Genomic DNA, 21,178 nt, shown 5'->3' with positions numbered 1-21,178 from the left:
CTAAGTTAATTATATTCTGTCTATCAAGGAAACAATGGCAATTAATCTAATCAAACACAGGTTAGAGGACACCCATATATTTTTATTCTAAGTATGTAAATAACAAAACAGCAAGCATGTATCTAACAAGCCACTGAAGCAACGAAGGTCATGCTGTCAGGAAGGATGTCCACGTCACACAAACATGACTCCAGTTTCTCTCATCATTATTGTACAATTTCTTCTTCTTTTTTTTTTTTTTTTTGGATTTTTGAGGTAGGGTCTCACTCTGGTCCGGGCTGACCTGGAATTAACTCTGTAGTCTCAGGGTGGCCTTGAACTCATGGCGATCCTCCTACCTCTGCCTCCCGAGTGCTGGGATTAAAGGCATGCACCACCATGTCCAGCACATATTGTACAATTTCTAATGAAAGATTTGGGTTGTTGATTCCTGGGTTCTTTTCTGGAAGATAGACATATACATGGACAAAAAAGAATGGTCAGTCTTCCATTCAGTTTTTTGTTTTGTTTTGTTTTTTGTAAACAGAGTCACATTTACAAAATAAATTGAATCCCCCAGTCACAATGAGCCATATTAACGGGGTAGCACATATCTTGATAATAGGATATTACTCTCAGGGGAATGAATAGAAAAGGAGATCACATTTTTCATTGTCCCAGTGTCTATTAGTGATGTGTGACCATGTTTCTCCAATTCAAATGCTATCAGTATAATATTGGACATTTTATAACAAGTAGCTAGGGTTACCTCTGAAGAGAAACTTGTTTGTGTTTCTTGCTCATGTCTTCTGTAAGCCAATCTTTACTAAAGAGTTTTCTCATTCCTCTATTATCATTCCTTTCCTTCTAGCTGTGCTACATGCAGATTCTTATTAATAAGGAGGAACTTTCAATCCCTATAACTCATCTTTTCCTCTCAATCAACCATATTCTGTGACAAGCTCACCATCATTAACAAGAAGCTAAATTCCTTAGAAAAATGAGCTCAAAATTGCAAAGGAAGCCAGGCATAGTGGCACACACCTTTAATCCCACAATTTGGGAGGCAGAGGTAGGAGGATTTCTGTGAGTTAGAGGCCACCCTGAGACTACATAGTGAATTCCAGGTCATCGTGTCTAGAGTGAGACCCTACCTTGAAAAAAAAAATTTACAAAGGAGTGGGGACAGTAAAAATTGATGGTGACTAATCTGTGATTTTGATGAATGAAGTAGACAGCATTGCTTATGTTTATTATCTTCTAGGTGCCAAACTATTTCAAATAAATCGTTCATAATTTTCTCCTCTATGTCATGTTGAAAGAGCCTATCCTGAAAGACAACTAGTTAGCTGCACCAGTGACAAGTAAGCACGCCTACTTCAGAAACGAAGGATTTCATTGGCTGTGCAAGAAAAACTCTCATCTTTCATAGCTGTTAGGGTGAAATTATTTTTGTTCTGAACTTTCTACCTTTTTTAATTGGTGGATAAGAACACATGTGCTATTTATTTGGACCACTCAAACCATAGTTTTTAATATCTACATCCTATTCTACTTCCATAGGTTTTCCTATCAACACCAAATTGCAGCTTCCTCATGTCTGGGTTGCTGATTATGTATGGTTCAATGTAGAAATGCTATATATCATTTTAGTTCATGTAACTCTGCTGGGGTTACTGACATCATCACCATGTCTGTCATTCTCTTTTTTTAAAAAAAATCATTTTGAATAGGGTATTTTTTGTTTGTTTTGTTTCCATTTTACTGTGGGAGGGGTGGGTATCACATATACAATTGCTAAAATATATGAAAATATTTTTTAATGCATTTTAAAATACATTCAACTTGTGGTACATAATGTAATAGGCTTCTTGAAATGCAATCATTTTGGTTAATCACTTGACAATGAGTTTCCCATCCCCCATGTAGCCAATCTGACCACAGGCATTCAAAAATTGCATTAGAGAAGAGTCAATTAGTAGATCTTAAAAGGACAGGTAAAGTAGACAGCAATAGATATGAGAAAAGCTAATTGAAGGACTAATTTATACATCAGGATTGACTCAACACATTTTGAAAGGATCTGATTTAAAGTGAGTACAGTTTGGGTATAGAATATGGTGTTAGCATGGTAAGAAAAACTAAATAAATGATTGTCACAAAAATAGGCTAAAGAGTTTTGGTATAATGTGTGAAGAATGGGAATATGTGCTTGTTCTGCAAAGGGAAGTAAAATAATTAAAAGAAGGGGTCACATAAATTTGGAGTTAACTTACCTTGTGCTTCAACTCTACTGTAAATTGAGGAAAATAAGACTCAGTTTCCATATCTTCCAAACCAATTTGTAGAATGTATTTGGGGAGTTATGAAAATTAAATGAAATAACATATATAAGCTACTTCAGTATAATATTAGTTTGGGTTATAGTTCTATAAATGTTAGTTAGCTAGTAGCAAGGACAGTGAGAAAGGGATTTAGTGTCTTCCCAATTTTCAGATAGTAAACTTAATTAATGGGTTTGACTATAATAAGCTCTGATTAAGATCACTACAGTGAGATAGAGAACTGTAATATGATGGGTAGAATCCTGCAAGTGAGCAGTCTAGATGTTTGAACTGTCTGGATAATTAAGGGACAAAGGAATGATGACATCAATGTTTAGAAATTTTGGCCTGAGAAGATTTTGCAACACAAAGGCAAAAATAAATAAATAAATAAAACGAATAGAAACAGATATGAAGATTAGATATTTAGTTTAGAATCAACTTGTTTTAAGATTAGGCTCATGATGCCATTGATACACCCAGATACCAGTCATAGAACTTGCCATTAAAAGGGGAATCAGAGCTATAGATAAAAATGCAAGGTGTTGTGGTACAGAACTGTTAGACCAGAATTCCAAAGGTTAGGACAGGAAGTTAATGAGTTTGAAGTCCTCTTGAGCCTCATGCTAAAACTGCATCTCCAAAGACACAGAGGGATAGTGTTCAGGAGGATTGGGAATTAGAAGTCAGTGTTGACAACTAAAACTTTTTTTTCTTTTTTTTTTATTCTATTTTTTTATTTATTTTTTTTAATTTTTATTAACATTTTCCATGATTATAAAATATATCCCATGGTAATTCCCTCCCTCCCCACCCCCACACTTTCCCATTTGAAATTCCGTTCTCCATCATATTACCTCCCCATTACAATCATTGTAATTACATATATACAATATCAACCTATTAAGTATCCCATACATTTCATATTTACTTTGTGAAAAGTAAGCAAAACGGGTTTTACATTACATTTATACCAAGACCTGGAGTAGTATATATTTCATAATCTAAAACGTAATATTACAAATATATACTTTAAGTAAGTAGTACATATAAGAATGAATCTAGCAAAGTTACAATTGCTAAGTTTTCAGTCATTTAGTCTCCTAAACAATTAATTTCGATAAGCATTATTCTGTTCTACACACACACTCACACATTTACAACTAAAGTATATAGGCATAGAAATTCTAAAGGAGGGTCATAGGCCTTGTACTCAAGAAGTAGGAGAAGTGGGACCAACACCCAGGCAGCTCAGCCACCAGAGGATAAGCACTAAGTTACTTTTGATTTTAACTGTTAAGTTAAAAATTGTGGATTTATGAGACATGCTGGACATCAAATTTTGCCTACATCTTCAGTGTTTGACATTTGTTCTGAGTATTGTCATAAAAATTCCTCAGTGAAACAATTCTGGGTCTGAGTGGAGGTACTATATTAACCACAAGAAGGAATAAGATGAGTGAATAGAGAGATAAATAGAGAAGTGGGGAAAGAATGGGAAGATGGAGAAGAGGAAAGCAAAGAAGAGAAAGTTAGAGAAGAAAATTAGGCTAAGAAACTTGGAAAATATGTGTCAGAATTTGGAAGTGAACCTCAGAGTAATAGAAAGAGATAACTTGAAGAAAGTGAATGAAGGCATGAAATCAATCTGTCAAGGAATGCAAATAATGAGGGTTTCAAAAGGAACACATTGTCAAAACATTGAATTCTGTGCAAGTTTTGAGGTTTCATATAAAAAAGCGGCTTACATAGTGGAAGTTAGGGAAAGTAGCTTATATTATTGGGATGTGACCTTCACCCTGATCTCCATGTTGAAGATTTGTGCTTAGTAATGTCATTAAACCTCAACTTCTCTGTCTCTCGATTTCTTTTTCCTCAAGAAAGACCAAATAGCTTTAAAAAATAATTTTTATTTTATGCTAGACACAGAAAAAGAGAGAGAGACAAGAGAGAGAATTGTTACTCCAGGGTCTCAGCCACTGCAATCAAACTCCAGACTCATATGCCACCTAGTGGGCATGTGCAACATTGCACTTACCTTTGTAAGTCTAGCTAATGTGGGATCCAGAGAAAATTGAGCATGGGTCCTTAGGCTTTACAGGCAAGTGTCTTAACGACTAAATCTCTCCAACCTCCCCATTTTAAAGTCTGAAATTTTCAAGGAAAAAATTGGGCATGCTGAGTTTCTTTCAGATGCAAATATTAGCAAGGCCATCGGGACTACATCTTCTAGGCTATAGAATTTATTTTTAATCTTGGGATGAATCTTTGTCTATGTTGAGCTGATCCATACTTAGATATAGAAAGCAACTTTTTAATACTTATTTTTATATTTATTTATTTATTTCACAGAGAGAGAGGGAGAAAATTGGCATGCCAGGGCCTCCAGCCACTGAAAGCAAACTCCATACACATGTGCTCCCTTGTGTATCTGGCTAATGTGATTTTCACTCTAGTTGTTTCCACATTTGGAGTTTATTCTTTCCTGTGTAGACATCTTAGTTTCCACCAAGTCACTACTAGTCATCTTCAAGAAAGGTGATGTAACATTGACCTAATCTTTTATTTCTTACTTGGTGACTATAACAATTATAAAATCTCTTTTTTTTTAATTTTTTTTTCTTTTTTTTGGTTTTCTGAGGTAGGGTCTCACTGTATCCCAGGCTGACCTGGAATTCTCTCTGTAGTCTCAGGGTGGCCTCGAACTCACACCAATCCTCCTACCTCTGCCTCCCGAGTGCTGGGATTAAAGACGTGCACCATCACGCCCAGCCTATAAAATCTCTTTAGAAGTATATGAACAAAAAGAATAACTAGTTTTGAGCAATACAGTAAGATATGAGTTTTTATGTCTCATAATTTCTGGATAGCTGTGTAGGTATGAATTTCTCAATATTACTGGCTTGAAAAGATATTCAAGTTGCATAGAAATCTAGAATTTGAACACTCATATTGTTAACCACAGTGATAAAAATCAAAATGCATAATCAGGCCCCGAAGTATCATTTTTGCTACTAAGCACATTGTAAAATACTTGATGTCTCTAAAATAGTGAGTTGTGAAACACAGACTAGGTATTTAGTCTCATAAAGGTCTCAGCTCATTTACATAGGACATGCATTTCTCAGAGCATTTCAAAATGCGTTAATTACAAGATCTATGGAGATGTTGGAGAAGTGCTGTGAGACACATAGAAATAGAAAACTGGTGGAGGAGGGAGTGGGAAGTGAGAAAATAGGAAGAAAAAGTGTTTTTTTTTTCTTCTAAAGTTTAGATGTTGGTATTTAGAGTAAGATGGCATATTGTTGAGAGGACTCATATTTAAAACATACATGCACATAAAGATGAATGTATTAATCAGAGCTCTCCAGGCAACAGAACTGAGAGAAGATATGTTACAAGGTGGGATTTATTGTATGAGTTTACAGGATATGAGTGAAGCAGTACAATAAGGGTTACTGCAGGCTGAAGCGTCTAAAAATCCAATGTCAATATCCATAAAAGATAGTGCAACAAGGTAGATTTGTGCATGAGGGAATAGCCGGGGTATCCTTGCGAAAGGCTCTGAGCTCTCCTTGAGTTTCTATATTCATAGTCCACCAGAAGAACTGCCCAATCTGGGGGAAGGACTTCCTCCCTCCACCTTCCTGGAAATACTTTCACAGAACTGTCCAAGGAGCACTTCTCTTACTTGATTCCTAATTTGATCAACTTGACAATAAAATTTAACAAGGACAAGAGCTAATCATATTTTCACACCTAAACAAGTTGTTTAAAAAATATCACTGGCAAACGGGTATGGATATACATGCCCATAATTGCAGCACTCGGGAGATCAAGGCAAAAGAATCAAGATTTCATACTTTCTCAAAAAGCAAATAAAAACAAAACAAAACAAAAACCTAAATAACTAAATTTCCAGAAATATAATATTACCAAATTTTCAAAATACTTATCCTTTTTTCCCAAAGGGAGCAACTACATGGATTAAAAGTGAAATGTTTATATTTTAAATATTTTGAAGGTATATGGAGAGCCGGGATTTAGAGGTAGGGCTACCATTTGTGATGTCCCAGTTTCAATCCTTACTCTGTGCAACACATCAATAAGTAGGTAAATAAAAATATAGTTATTTGAAAAGTAAATATCAGCAGACTATTTTTATCTCAGTACTCTAGGTTATCTTAATTTGTATGCTGTATGAACGGTATTTTACTATATAAATTCACATTATAAAGTACATATTTATTCAAATGATAACATTGTATTAGTCTAGTTTTGCTGCTAGGACATAATATCTGATGATGAGAAATTTATAATAATTACAAATGTATTTGTTCATAGTTCTGCAAATGGGAACAATCAAACTGCCATCTGGTGAGAGCCTTTCTGTGTCACCCTGTAGCAGAGGGTCAGAGGGAGAGAGAAAGAGAAGGGGCAGAGGTCACTTTGTAATGAATGCTCTACTGAATTAACAGTTAGCAAGGGTGGCTATTCCTCTTAGCCTGGTCACCCATTCATAGTTCATGTTTCTCAACACATTGTTAAATTGCAAATTAAATTCATCATGTAACTAGGAAGAAAATAATATTCAAACCACAGAAAGAATAATAATTCACCAGAAATATGAAACATATTTCTTTGGGGGAATAATTATATATTTCTGTTGTATATACCAAGAGATGGACATTATGATCACAGTATTTATATATTTCAAAAATACAGGGAAGTTCTATTTTCTTAATGCTTCCAAGAGTAATCATAGCAATTAATATCAAAACTCAATATCTTCCAGTCATTTTCATTAATTTTCTTTTATTTTTTCCTTAAGAAAGAAAGAAAGGAAGAAAGAAAGATAGAAGGAAAGAAAGGCAGATAGAAAGAGAAAGAATGGGTTGCTAGAGCCTCCATCCACTGGAAATGAACTCCAGATGCATCTGCCACTTTGTGCATCTGGCTTACATGGATCTTGGGATATTGAACCTGAGTTCTTTGGCTTTGCAGGCAAGTGCCTTAACTTCTGAGGCATCTTCCCAGCCCAATTTGCAGTTATTTTTAATTGAAGAAATCACTCTATATAAATTCATAATTATTGAAATGCATACATTTAATTTTTCTATAGTTTTGAAGGTTATTTGAAGACATATTTCTCTCTTAAAATCTATGATTGCATTATCTATGGATTTTCTTCTATAAACATTGGCCACATTTAAAGTTATAATTCCTGAATATAATTAAATATTAACTCAAGTTCAAGTATTTTCAGATATCATATAAATATATATTTTGGAGGTTTTCCTGAATAAGAATCCAATGATAGATTTTACATAAATTTTCTATGACTTTTAAAAATTTCATTCTATCAGAAATTTAAGGAAATAAAATAATTTTTCCACTCAGACCTTGGTTGCCAGCTTCTTTTGTTTCATCTCCCCTTTGGCACTTTGAATATTTTCTGGTTCTCTTACAGAAATATCCTATATTTTAGAGTTATCTATGTTTTCTTTTTCCTCAAATGTCATTTAAATTTAACCTTCTGTCTTCCTTGTAAACTTGATGGTAGATGAATCAATTTGACATAAACATCATTGGAAAAGACTACTGAATATTAAATATTTAGTACTTAATGCAATTAGTAGATTTACACTTTACACATTTATATGATATTCCCCATTTTGATCACTTGGTTAAAATGGTGATCAAGATAACACTCAATTTCAGTGAAACACTTTTTCTTACTCTGAGGAATCTGAAGGTGGATGCTTTGGCACCATAAACATTGCTTATTAGTACTAAAATTGCCCAAGACCTTTGTATACTTTGCTTGTATTATTACATTCAAGCGTTTTAATTTTTTTATTTTGTAACTGCCCATCAGTTACCGTTATTGTAGAACTTTTTCTGTCATGCTTATTTCTTTAAAGCAAAGAATAACATATTGAACTACTTACAGTGCTCTTTTTAAATGTAGTATAATTTTATATTGACTTATTTTCATCAACATGTCATATGAATATGGCCTTATTATACTCTTGTATTGAAGGATCCTTTGAGTATGATGAATTCGGTGTTGAATCGCTAAAATATTATTGAAGATTTTTTTTCTTAATTTAATTATTTACTTGAGAGAGAGAGGGAGAATAGGGGCACCAGGGCCTCCAGCCACTGCAAATGACCTCCAGACACAGGCAGCCTCTTGTGCATCTGGCTTACGCTGGGTTCTGGAAAATCTAACTGGAGGTCCTTTGGCAGGCAAAAACCTTAACTGCTAAGCCAACTCTCCAGCCCAGAATCTCTAAAATATTTTGAGGCTATTTTTCTACTCCTGTGTTGTCTACTTTTCCTATAGGTAAGTGAGGAATCATTGCTATTATTGTTGCTTTTTATGTCTGTTATTCTTGGCACTCAAAGTATTTTTATCATTGCTTCTCAAATATATATATAAAGTATGTGTTTTCTGCTGCTTCATTTGATCTATTTTTAAATTTCATTTAGCTTTTTGTATCTAAAAGTCATATGCCTTACAAAATTTGTTAGCATATTAATAATTTTTTCTTCAAATATATTTTTACACCATGCTATATCTCTACTCTTTTTTTTTAACCTTTTAAAATTTTATTATACAGTACTTAATTTTGAGCTTACTTATTTTTTTCAAGGTCTTTTAGAAGCAGGGTCTCACTCTAGCCCTGACCTGGAATGGAATAATTCATTATGTATCTCAGGGTGGCCTCGAACTCATTGTGATCCTCCTATCTCTACTCTTAATGTAATTAGTAGTTATACGAACTTTAGAGCTTGTGTTATTGTCTCTTTTGTGCCAACATAGTTGTTCATTTAACATATTTTTGCTCCTTTTGCATATCAGATAATTTTAATCAGTTTCCATTGTCTTCAAGTTCAGTGGTTATTCTGTTATTTATTTTTCTGTTATTTATTATTCTGTGAAATTTTTCTCAGGTGTAACATATTTTACTAAAAATTTTTCCATTAAATATATATATGTATGTATATTTCTGATAAGGTTTCCTATCTTTTCAATTATTCTGAGTATATTTTCATATTTTATTTACCTTATTAGTTCATTAGCAATTGTACTGGTAATATTAGCCATTTACACTCCCTTTTCCTAAAATTTCAGTATTTGAATCATCTCAGAGTTGACTTTCCTCTCCAACTTTGTTGTATTTTCCTGATTGCTCATAAATCTGGCACTTTCAGATTGTGTCTCAGATGTTTTGTGTACTTTGTGTAGGAACTTGACATTCTGAGAGTGCCCTCTAAGGTTGTTCATCATTTATATTGACAATGCGAAGTTGGGTGTATAGCAATAATATTATTTGAACAGCATATCATACCTTAAATTATTTATCTTATCCTGAGCTGCTTACAGGTGGGCCTGATCATGAATGGCTCAGGAGTTAGTAAAATACTGCATCCCCATCCCTACATTTTTTTAAATATTTTGTTTTTATTTATTTAGTTGAGACAGGGAGAGAGAGAAAGACAGAGAGAAAGAGAAAGAGAGAGAATGGGTATGGCAGGGCTTCCAGCCACTGCAAACAAACTCCAGATGCATGAGCCACCTGTGCATCTCAGTTATGTGGGTCCTGAGAAATTGAACCGAGGTCCTTTGGCTTTGCAGGCAAGTGCCTTAACAGCAAAGCCATCTCTCTAGCCCCTACATTTTTAAGTTTGTGCTGTGGTGTATGTGTGTGTGTGTGTGTGTCTGAGAGAGAGAGAGAGCATGTTGGCCTTCTCCTCTCTTTCTATATTTTGCAAGAGTCACTCTTGCCACTGCTGCCCCTAGTGTCAAGATTTGCCTGGCTGTGTCTCCCATTGTGTAGGTGCATTAGGATCACAGAGCGGTTTGTGACATTGTGTCCAGTTTCATGAGGATGCTGAGGAGGACTAAACTTGGGTCATTAGGTTTGCAAGCAAACAGCTTTAAGGTCTGAGCCTTCTTTTTAATGTAAATAATTTAATAGAACATCTACAAAAATAATGTATCTAGCCAGGCATGGTGGTACATGCCTTTAATCCCAGAACTCTAGAGGCAGAGGTAGGACGATCACTGTGAGTTCGAGGCCACATTTAAACTGCATAGTGAACTCCATGTCAGCCTGGGCCAGAGTGAGACACTACCCTGAAAAACCAAAATAATAACAATAATAATAAAAATAACAATAATAATAATTATGTATCTACCAAATGGGAATGTTCTTTATATTTTCAATGGATAGTGTCATGTGTCGTAAGTCTCTCAACCAATGCTCTATTCATAAGTACTTGGATTGTCTTTAACCTTTTTATATTGAATGTGTTCACTGTATTTATGGATGTGACCTTTCAGCAGATTAACAGAAATGAGACTACTGGGTTTCAGCTTAATGCTTAGGCAATGGTGACTCTTAATCCAAGTGGGTTTCGGAATTCCTGTCGTCTATGAATAAAAGCGTGATCTTATTTTCAACAATTTTTGCCATACTAACAGGTCAGCAGCAGTTTTCACTAAGATACACTGTTTATGGCTTGTTAGTATGGCAAAAATCATAGTTTGACACTTGTTAGTTGGCAAAAAAATCACACTTTTATTTTTATTATATCTGTGTGCATATAATTTTCATATATATGGGTTACCAGATTTTTATAAATTCCATTTTAATTATTTTGACCTATTTCTTACTACTTTTCAGTAATTTTTTAGCTTTTTCAGTTTAGTTCAAATATCAGGTCTTTATAGCATGAGTAAACCAATAAATATTTACTTTGTCATTGTTCCACATTCCTTATATTTCAACCTTAAACATATATTGAAACCAGGAACTCTGGGTTGTGGGGAATTTGATAAACAAGTGACTCAACTTAATTTTATCAATTTGCACTATATTTATTAGAACAATTGCAATTTGTGCTTGTAACCATTGGAACTTTTCTCTTTATATTGAGCTATTAAAAATAATAACCAAGGGCTGGAGAGATGGCTTAGTGGTTAAGCGCTTGCCTGTGAAGCCTAAGGACCCCGGTTCGAGGCTTGGTTCCCCAGTTCCCACGTTAGCCAGATGCACAAGGGGGCGCACGCATCTGGAGTTCGTTTGCAGAGGCTGGAAGCCCTGGCACGCCATTCTCTCTCTCCCTCTATCTGTCTTTCTCTCTGTGTCTGTCACTCTCAAATAAATAAATAAAAATTTAAAAAAAAAATAACCAACCACCTAATAAAAAACAATTATTTATTACACTATAAATAGTTTAATTTCACTAAATTTTCACCAAAGCAAAATGTTACTTTTTGATTATTTTGTTTTTTCGAGGTAGGGTCTTACTCTGGCCCAGGCTTAACTGGAATTCACTATGGAGTCTCAGGGTGGCCACGAACTCATGGCAGTCCTCCTACCTCTGCCTCCCGAGTGCTAGGATCAAAAGTGTGTGACACCATACCTGGCTCTAAGATATAATCATTTTAATACTAAATTGTGAAGCAACTTAAACACAGCTCTGCAAGTAGTGAAGTATATTATATATAGACATAATTTATTATCACTTGTGACACAGTCACTCCACATTGGAGAACTCAATGCTCCATCTTCTACTCTTTAACCATAGTAACAAAAAATTGATTTTGTTGGAAAAAGAGTAAAGTTGAACTAAACAGATTACACTTATTTTAAAAAGTTGTACAATAAATAACCAACCACTTACTTGAAATACAAAAATGATGTTTGGAGCCAGATCAACATTCTTCAGTAATTTTGACCTACACTTTATGATGGAAGCCATGAAACAGGACTGTGCAGGTACAATTCCACACAATGTATCAGGACATCATAGTTTTCATTAAAGCTCCATTATTTCATCTCTACATTGCTAACTAGAAAACACACACACACACACACACACACACACACACACACACACATCTGTGTGGTTTCAAAAATATTGACAATTTCTTCCCTATTATTAATTAATTAGTTATTTTATTTGAGAGAGAAGGGGGGGGAGAGAGAGAGAGAGAGAGAGAGAAAATGGGTTCACCAGCGCTTCCTCCTGCTGCAAATGAACTAAGATGCATGTATTACATTGTGCATCTGGCTTTATGTGGGTACTGGGGTCTCAACCTCAGGCTGTCAGGCTTTGCAATCAAGTACCTTTAACCACTAAATCATCTTTCCAGCCCTTTTAACAAAATTCCTTATTTATTTATTTATGTGAGGGAAAGATATACAGAGGGATAAAGGAGAGAGAGAGAGAGGAGAGAGAGAGAGAGAGAGAGAGAAGGAATGGGCACCAGGGCCTCTTGCCACTGCTAACAAATTCCAGATGCATGCGCCACTTTGTACATTTGTCTATAAATGTGTACTCAGGTATCAAACATGGGGCAACAGGCTTTGCAAGCAAGCACTTTTAACCACTGAACAATCTCTCCAGCCCTCCAAGCATTTAGATCCAAGTAGTAAACAGATAGTGTCTGTGGTGGTTTGATTCAGGTGTCCCCCATAAACTTAGGTGTTCTGAATGCTAGGTTCCCAGCTGATGAATATTTGGGAATTAATGCCTCCTGGAGGGAGAGTAGTGTTGGGGGCAGGCTTAAGGGCTTTATAGCCAGTTTCCCCATGCCAGTGTTTGGCACACCCTCCTGTTGCTGTGTTCCACCTTATGTTGGCCAGGGGGTGATGTCCACCCTCTGCTCATGCCATCATTTTCCCCTGCCATCGTGGAGCTTCCCCTCGATCCTGTAAGCCAAAATAAATCTCTTTTTCCCAGAAGCTACTCTTGGTTGGGTGATTTCTACCAGCAATGTGAACCGGACTGCAACAGTATCCTATTAATTAACATATATAGTTACTGAGAAACACCTTATTTTATATGAAAAGCTTTGATTTTGAAAAACAATTAAAGTAGAAAACTAATGATTCACAAAAATTCAGAAACCTCAATTATCTGCTCAAAGCAAATATGAACTTGATGTCAGCAATCATTTTGTTGCATATTTTAAAAATTATGAAGATTATCTGGTTAAATAAATATTTAGTACTTTAGTTAACAGCATGGATAAATTATACATGTTGAGTTTGTTTTGGGGGAGGTGGGTTTCAAGGTAGGATCTTATGCTAGCCCAGGCTGACCTGGAATTCACTCTGTAGTCTCAGAGTGGCCTCAAAGTCATGGCAATCCTCCTACCTCTACCTCTCTGTTGGGCCTTGAGAGGCCCAGACATGAGGCCTATTGGAACTTCCTGAGCCTAACTGCCTCCACTCAGCTATGACTCAGCAGGGGGCCATTTCCACACAGGAAATTAGAATTCCTGCCTGTGGGCACTTAGAACTCATCAGGGGGCCAAATGGCCCCTGGCCTGCCACTTCCGCACAGGAAGTTAGAGTCCCATCCCCCCATGGGCGCTTACAACCAATCATCTCAAAGGTCGCAGTGTGTTATTGGCTCTTACATCTCACCCCACCCTAAAGTCTCCGCCTTCCTTCTCAACATTATATAAACACCCGCCTGAACAATAAAGTTGAGCTCCTCCTTCAAAAGGACTCCCTTTTTTTTTCGGTGGCCAGGAGAGGTTTCTGGGTCCTTGGATGCTCATCATCCCCTCAACCCCTAGGGAGGAACCAACAGGCCTGGTTCTTTCCTGGGCACTACCTGAGGGGGAGGCAGCCCAACACCTCCCCAGTGCTGGGACTAACAGCATGTGTCACCATGCCTGGCCATGTTGATTTTTTTGGTTTGATATACTCTTATTTCTTATGCAGAAATTGCTCTGAAATCTGCCTTTTGTTATAATGATTGCTTTCTACCAATTTTTGCAAGACTTCAAAATATAATTTGGAAACAATGACTTGAGAACTTCAATTTGTTTAATGAAAAAGCATCACCTTACATCTCATAACTTAATCAGTACAACCCACTATTTCTCATATTTGTATTCCTTTCATGTGTTTTCTTTAAAAAAATACTTTTAATAATTCACCTCATTTTTCATTTCTAAACTATACCACAACTTCTCAAGGTCAATTTATAATATATATATACATATATATACACATACATATATATATATATATATATATATATATATATATATATTATTCCAAATGCCATCCAATAATATAATTTTATGTCACAAAATTATATATTAACTAGAAACATTAAATCATGTAATTTGTTGTGTTTATATAGGGAAATACTTATTTTCATATAAACTATTAACACATTTTATTAAAATATTCTGAGGAATATTTGTTTCCTATACATTTTTAAATATTGTTATTCATTTGAGAGTGAAAAAGAGAAATAGAGAGAGAGAAAAGTGAGTATTGGGACACTAGGGTCTCCTGCCACTGCCAGTGAACTTTTGTTGCATGCTCTGTTTTGTTCTTCTGGTTTACAGGGCTATAGGGGAATCAAACCCAGACTACCAGGCTTTGTGAACAAGAACCTTTGGTGGCTGAGCCATCTCTCTTGCCCTGCTGTCCGGTATTTTTTTTTTTTAGCATCAATTAAAACCAAATCAAGGGCTGAAGAGGTGGCTTAGTGGTTAAGGCATTTGCCTGCAAAGCCAAAGGACCTTGGTTCAATTCCCCAGGACCCATGTAAGCCAGATGCAAAAGGAGCTGCATGCATCTGGAGTTCATTTTCTCTGCTTCTTTCCCTCTCTCAGGTAAATAAATAAAAATTTTAAAAAATCAAACTATTAAAGTCATTAAAGAAAGATAAAAAAGAAACATTAATTTCAATTCTCAAGGACAATATGTTGTAAGACCCCCAGAACGAGGACCCCACACTCTGCCCGGAAATGGCAACACCCCAAATCACTCACGAGAAACGGTCTTGATGCAAACAGCAACAGGATTTTTATTCCAAGCACGCTGGGGCCCACAGTAATACACCATGCAGGGGTAGAGGACTGCAGAGCCCCGAATGCAGGAACGGAACAGTTTTTATAGGGTTTCTAACAAAGCCTGTGCATTAGACCAATCATTTTTTTAACATCAGGAGCCCGTGGGGTGCGAGCCAGTCAGTTTGTGCCACTCCATAGTTTCTAAGCCAATTAGTTTAATTTGTTCAAGCCCCTCGTGGACCAATCAGTCTCCTATGACCTTGGTGGTCTGAGGCAGGCTGCTACGGCTTTTGGTGCGGGCTACTAAGGCTTACGGTGCAGGTTATTAGGGCTTATGGTGCAGGCTATTTACAGAAACCAAATAAGTGGTTCACTTTATTATTCATTTCCCATCCTTGAGGGCTATCTCATGCCCTTTTTACCTAGTTTTATATTAGGAGGGGGCTCTGATATAATGAGAAGAGGTATTCTTTACTTGCTTCCAACAGAGAGTAAAGCCTGGAGTTTGAGGTATGCAGGGGCCCGCTTAAGCTCCCTTTGGAGCATGATAGTATTTCTGGGCTTCTGAATTCTTGGGACTTTCAATGTATTATTTTAACAATCAATCAAATGTTTGCAATTTTCACAGTGATCTTTTTAACACCATCACTTTTAATATTAATTATTTGTGAAAGATATCTTTGGTATTTAATCACACCAAGAATTAATGAATTTTTTAGCCTAAAGAAAAGAATCAGCTATTAAGAGAATTCTGGGTTTTATTTGGTTAAACTTATCACATACACACACACATGTAGAAACAACTTTTTATATCATGCATTAATGTCCTCTATTTTATGAATGTTGTTTTGTTATAAATTTAAGTATTAGGTATTCCAGTTATAAAAATTTTAAATTATAATTATATGCCAAAAATTCACTTTTCATTATGCAATGGTAACTATTTTTAATATTTTTTTAAGGTAAGAGCTTATGCCAAAATGCAAAATGATACCATAGGAGGAATTTTTTTAAAGTATTAAAGTATAGAGAAAACTGTTTTAATAACTTATTGAAAACTGTGTCTAACATGGCATTTATATTGTATTTCATCAAGCAAATCTTCAGATACAGCTTTTAAAAATGAGTTTGAACCTGAAACCAAAAAAAAAAAAAAGATTTAAGAAAAAAATCTCAATCTATAGTAGCACATACTTTAATTATCTTGAGGCAATCGGCATTAATATGTTTGAAAGCAGAAATTATCCTTCAAATAATAAAATAATGTATTTTAGATGTTTGTAGTTTGAGCCCAAATACTTCTCTTGGTCATAATTCATAGTGATATTTTCTCTGAACACTAATAATTAATTCACTTTTCTCTCTACTCAAGTCCCAGAACTTCAAAGCAGGGGTTATTTTACAGGAAGTAGATTCAAAACATTAACTTTATTTTTATTTATTTATTTGAGAGCGACAGAGACAGAGAGAAAGACAGATAGAGGGAGAGAGAGAATGGGCGTGCCAGGGCTTCCAGCCTCTGCAAACGAACTCCAGACCCGTGCGCCCCCTTGTGCATCTGGCTAACGTGGGACCTGGGGAACCGAGCCTCGAACCGGGGTCCTTAGGCTTCACAGGCAAGCGCTGAACCGCTAAGCCATCTCTCCAGCCCAAAACATAACTTTAAAACAGAGTTACTAATAGCCCAGAAACTCTAATTTATACCCAACAAATCAATATTGAGCTATATCCACTTTATAAGTTATTTTTTTCTCATGTTCTCTCTCCTATTAAGCTTCTGTCCTGATAGTATCTGCCAATGACTTTCCCTAAATTTTGTCATGGGCTAATCCTGTACACCAACACCCTTCTTAAACATTAATCTCCTATTATCTTCTATTGTGACATGTTCTTCAAGCTGATATTTTATAAAGCTTACTCCCATCTCTTTCATTAAAACTTGGGTGATTTATTTTTAATTTTTCAGTGTGTGTGTGTTTGGTTCTCTCAAGACTCCTTTACTTCATCTTTTCTGGTAAAGGAAATCCTAACTTTCAACTTCTAATATAGGATCAGAGATTATGATTCAGGTAGTTTGTATAGGGTTTGAATATGTCCCCAAATGTCCCTGTCCTGAAAGTGTGTCTTCCAGGGTGGAAGTGTTGAGTTGGTTGAAACTTTTAAGAGATTGAACCTTGTGAAAGGTAGTTATCAGAAAATACCATCCTAAAATGGTATTAATGCATGTTTTACAGGACAATGGGATTAGTTCAAGGAGAATGTATTATTATTAGGGTGCCTGCTCCCTATCAATGAGTCCTTCTAACTAACCATCCTTACACACGCTGCCATTTGTGATACAAATGAGCTCACCAAAACTGAACAAATAATAGCACCACAGTCTTGGCCCAGAATAACTATAAGCTAAATAAAGGTTTATTTCTTATAAAATAATAATATCAGGCATGTTTATGTATCAACACAAAACAGATAACATTGACCCTAAGATTTATGGATAACCCTTCTGATGTTATCAGGGGTAGAACTTTCCACCTTATGTATCACCACAACATACATGAAGAAACAGGACCCAATTCTTAGATGTCATAACTTTCATACCATGCATTGCCACCCTAGATCTCTCAGATGTAGGTAGCTGAGTGAAATTTCTTCTCTCATTTTTGCCTCCAGTGTTATTTACACTGTTGGAGGCACCTTGACTTCAGCTGAAATAGAAATTTACTATCTTGAATTGATTCCAGGAGAGCCTGAGTAGCTCAAATTTTGTTACATTTCTATAAATGCCAATCCTGTCTCTGAAGTTCACCTGGCATTCCAATCACCATCATGGTCAAACTAGATGAAAATGTACTTTATCTGGTTCCTTAAATTCTTATGCTCATACTTCCTCCCTCCAACTTACTTTCTTTCTTCTTCCTCCCTCTCTCTCTCCTTCCTTCCTTCCTCCCTCTATCTCTTCTTCCTTCTTTTTTTCCTTCCTTCCTTCCTTCTTTCCTTACTTCCTCCCTCTCTCTCTCCTTCCTTCTTCCCTCCCTCCCTCTCTCCTTTCTTCCTTCCTCCCTCCCTCTCTCCTTCCATCCTTCCTTCCTTCCTCCCTCTATCTCTTCTTCCTTCCTTCCTTTCTTCCAACATTGTCTCAATAAATTCATTTGTTTTACTTTTGGGACTATAAGATTGAAGAGACTAGGGATGCCAAGAGATATCTCATGACAGCAGGATGGTGTTGAGATACAATATCAACTAATGAATCCTAAAAACAATGACCATGTTTGGACTCCCAGGTACATTCACCTTCCAGCTCCTCCATATTTATAGCACAGCCACTCTTCAAAGGTTTTGAGGAGCTTGACTATACTGGTCTTCACCTGCACTAGGACCTCAGACAAATCTTTCTGCAACCCACATGTACCAGTCAACTTTAACATGGCTGGAATGAACTACCAAATCAGGTACAGTTATCTGAGGATGGGATTCACTGAAGTTTACAGATTGAGGGGAAATTTCATAATGGCAGAAAAAGCTGGCCCTTGTTCACAGGTCCATGCAGAGAGAAAAGCAACCACTAGCAGCACAAGAAATCACACTTCAGGAACTCCAGCCAGAATTCAGGAACTTTGTGTATATTTGGCTGAAAATTCTAGATCTGCCCCCACACCTGAGAACTGGTCCCTAGGATCCACCCACCTCAAGCCAGGGAGCTGGAGATCTAATGAAGAAAGTCTTGTTTTGGAATACAATTTAGGAGGATTCTGTCCATGAGTGGTTGGCTTTATTGCTTTTGGGCCTATGAAGAGACAGCAAAACATGTGGTGGAACAAAACCATACCCCATGGTCAGGGCACAAAAAATAGAGTCTGCAGGAGAAAGAGCCTCTACAGTCTCATTTGGGTATTCCCAAATGGCTTATCTTCTTTCCATCTGGGCCTATCTGCTAAAGATCCCAACAATCCAATGTTGTCAAAGGCCTTTGGAGAATATTCCAGTCTAAGCTATAAGAGTTGATCTTATTCTTTCAAAAATGTGATACATTATTTCCATTTTTTGCTGTTCTTTTCTGTCTTTTGGCATCAGAGTTTTTATGGCTATTAAATCATGTTTTAAAAATTTTTAGAGAGAGCAAGAGACAGAGGGGGAAGTGAGAGAGAGAAAGAGAGAGAGAGAGAGAGAGAGAGAGAGAGAGAGAGGGGGGGGGGAATTGGAGAACCAGGGCCTCAGCCATTGCAATCAAACTCTAGATGTTTGGGCCACTTATTGGGCATATGTGAATTTGTGCTTGCTTCACCTTTGTGCATCTGGTTTACATGGATCTGGAGAGTAGAACATAGATCCTTAGGCTTCACAGGCAAGCAACTTAATCACTAAACCATCTCTCCAGCCCTATTAATTTTTTTTTAATTTTTAAAAATATTTTTTAAAATTTATTTATTTGAGAGTGACAGACACAGAAAGAAAGACAGATAGAGGGAGAGAGAGAGAATGGGCACGCCAGGGCTTCCAGCCCCTGCAAACGAACTCCAGATGCATGCGCCCCCTTGTGAATCTGGCTAACGTGGGACCTGGGGAACCAAGCCTCGAACCGGGGTCCTTAGGCTTCACAGGCAAGCGCTTAACCACTAAGCCATCTCTCCAGCCCCCTATTAAATTTTTTAAACATGATTAGCTTTATCTTTAAACATACTCTAAGATTTGTTATGCACAAATGGTACCAGCATCCAAAGTCTGTTTGCAGTGGCTAGAAGCCCTAGCATGCCCAGTCTATCTCTCTATCTCCTCTTTCTCTCTCTCAAATAAATTATGTATAAAATATTTTTATTGTTCATTTATAGCCTCCACATTATATATACATTGAAAGTTTGCCTTCACATTATATCTACACTGAAAGTTTATTATATATATATATATATATATATATATATATATATATATATAATAAATAGTGATTGATGTTTATAGGTTTTTTACATATTTATTTTTTACATATTTATTTTTATAATGATTCTTTGCTGTATTTTCTTATCAATGCCAATATTTTTATTGCTTTTTGCTGGCATTTGTAGGTGGAAGATATACTGTGTATAAATTATGAGTTTATATCTTCTTTTCTATCACTTTTACTAATGTTTTATTTATTTTTATCTTTTGTATTTATACACAAAATAATTTATAATACGTTTCAACAAGCTATACAATGACAATATTGATATGGCTTAGAAGCAAGGTAGCTTTTTTGTAGGTAATTATCTAGGGAGTAGCCCAAAGGAACATGGGTGTCATCCTGTCTACCTGGCAAGAGTAGAACTCATGCCTGACTCGTCTTGTCCAAGATGTCTGTACCCTGCAACACAAGTGGCAGCATCTTCCTGATTTGTCCTCAAAACTTTTGGAAGCCCCTTAGTTAAGCCTTCCTGAGTCAGCTAATTCTCTTGGGCCTGTCATCCAGAGTCATTCTTATTCATCTGAACCTAGTAAAGAGGCTCATTTTAACTGGATTTCTAAGTCATATAAATGAACCTGACCCATGGGTTCAGAGAATTTTTTTTTTTTTTTTTTTTTTTTTTTTGGCAGTGTTTTTCCTTCTCTCCCAGATAGGAATTCCTCTTGGCATGGAGTTTTTATGTTTTTTCTTCTCTCCTATTTCCACCTACCTTAATAAATTCCCTATCACTTTCCTCTGAGTCTGCACTTTTCAATTATACGCTAAATATGGATAAAGGCCCAGGTCTTGAGCTTCGTGAGTGGGAGAGTTCTAATGCCCTCAGAGCTCCAATCCCACAGTAATATTGGCGAATGCTGGGTTACCAGTAAATACTGAATACACAGTTACAAAAAGACACTTTGTGTATTATTATCAAGAAATTTCTTGTGAAGAAATTATGCCTAAATTTTCTGAATTATTTACTATGTAAATGCATTTCCCTTTTCTCTGTTATAAGTAAGTACACAAATATATTTTTGAGTCAGCAAAAAAATACCTTACTCATTACACAGACAAATTATTTTTACAAAAATAGTATTTAGTATTTATAGGGCTGGA

Source organism: Jaculus jaculus, chromosome 6 (genome assembly GCF_020740685.1).
Source record: "Jaculus jaculus isolate mJacJac1 chromosome 6, mJacJac1.mat.Y.cur, whole genome shotgun sequence".
Lineage (NCBI taxonomy): Eukaryota > Metazoa > Chordata > Mammalia > Rodentia > Dipodidae > Jaculus > Jaculus jaculus.
The sequence above is the reverse complement of the archived record's forward strand: the minus strand, read 5'-3'. Positions refer to the sequence as shown.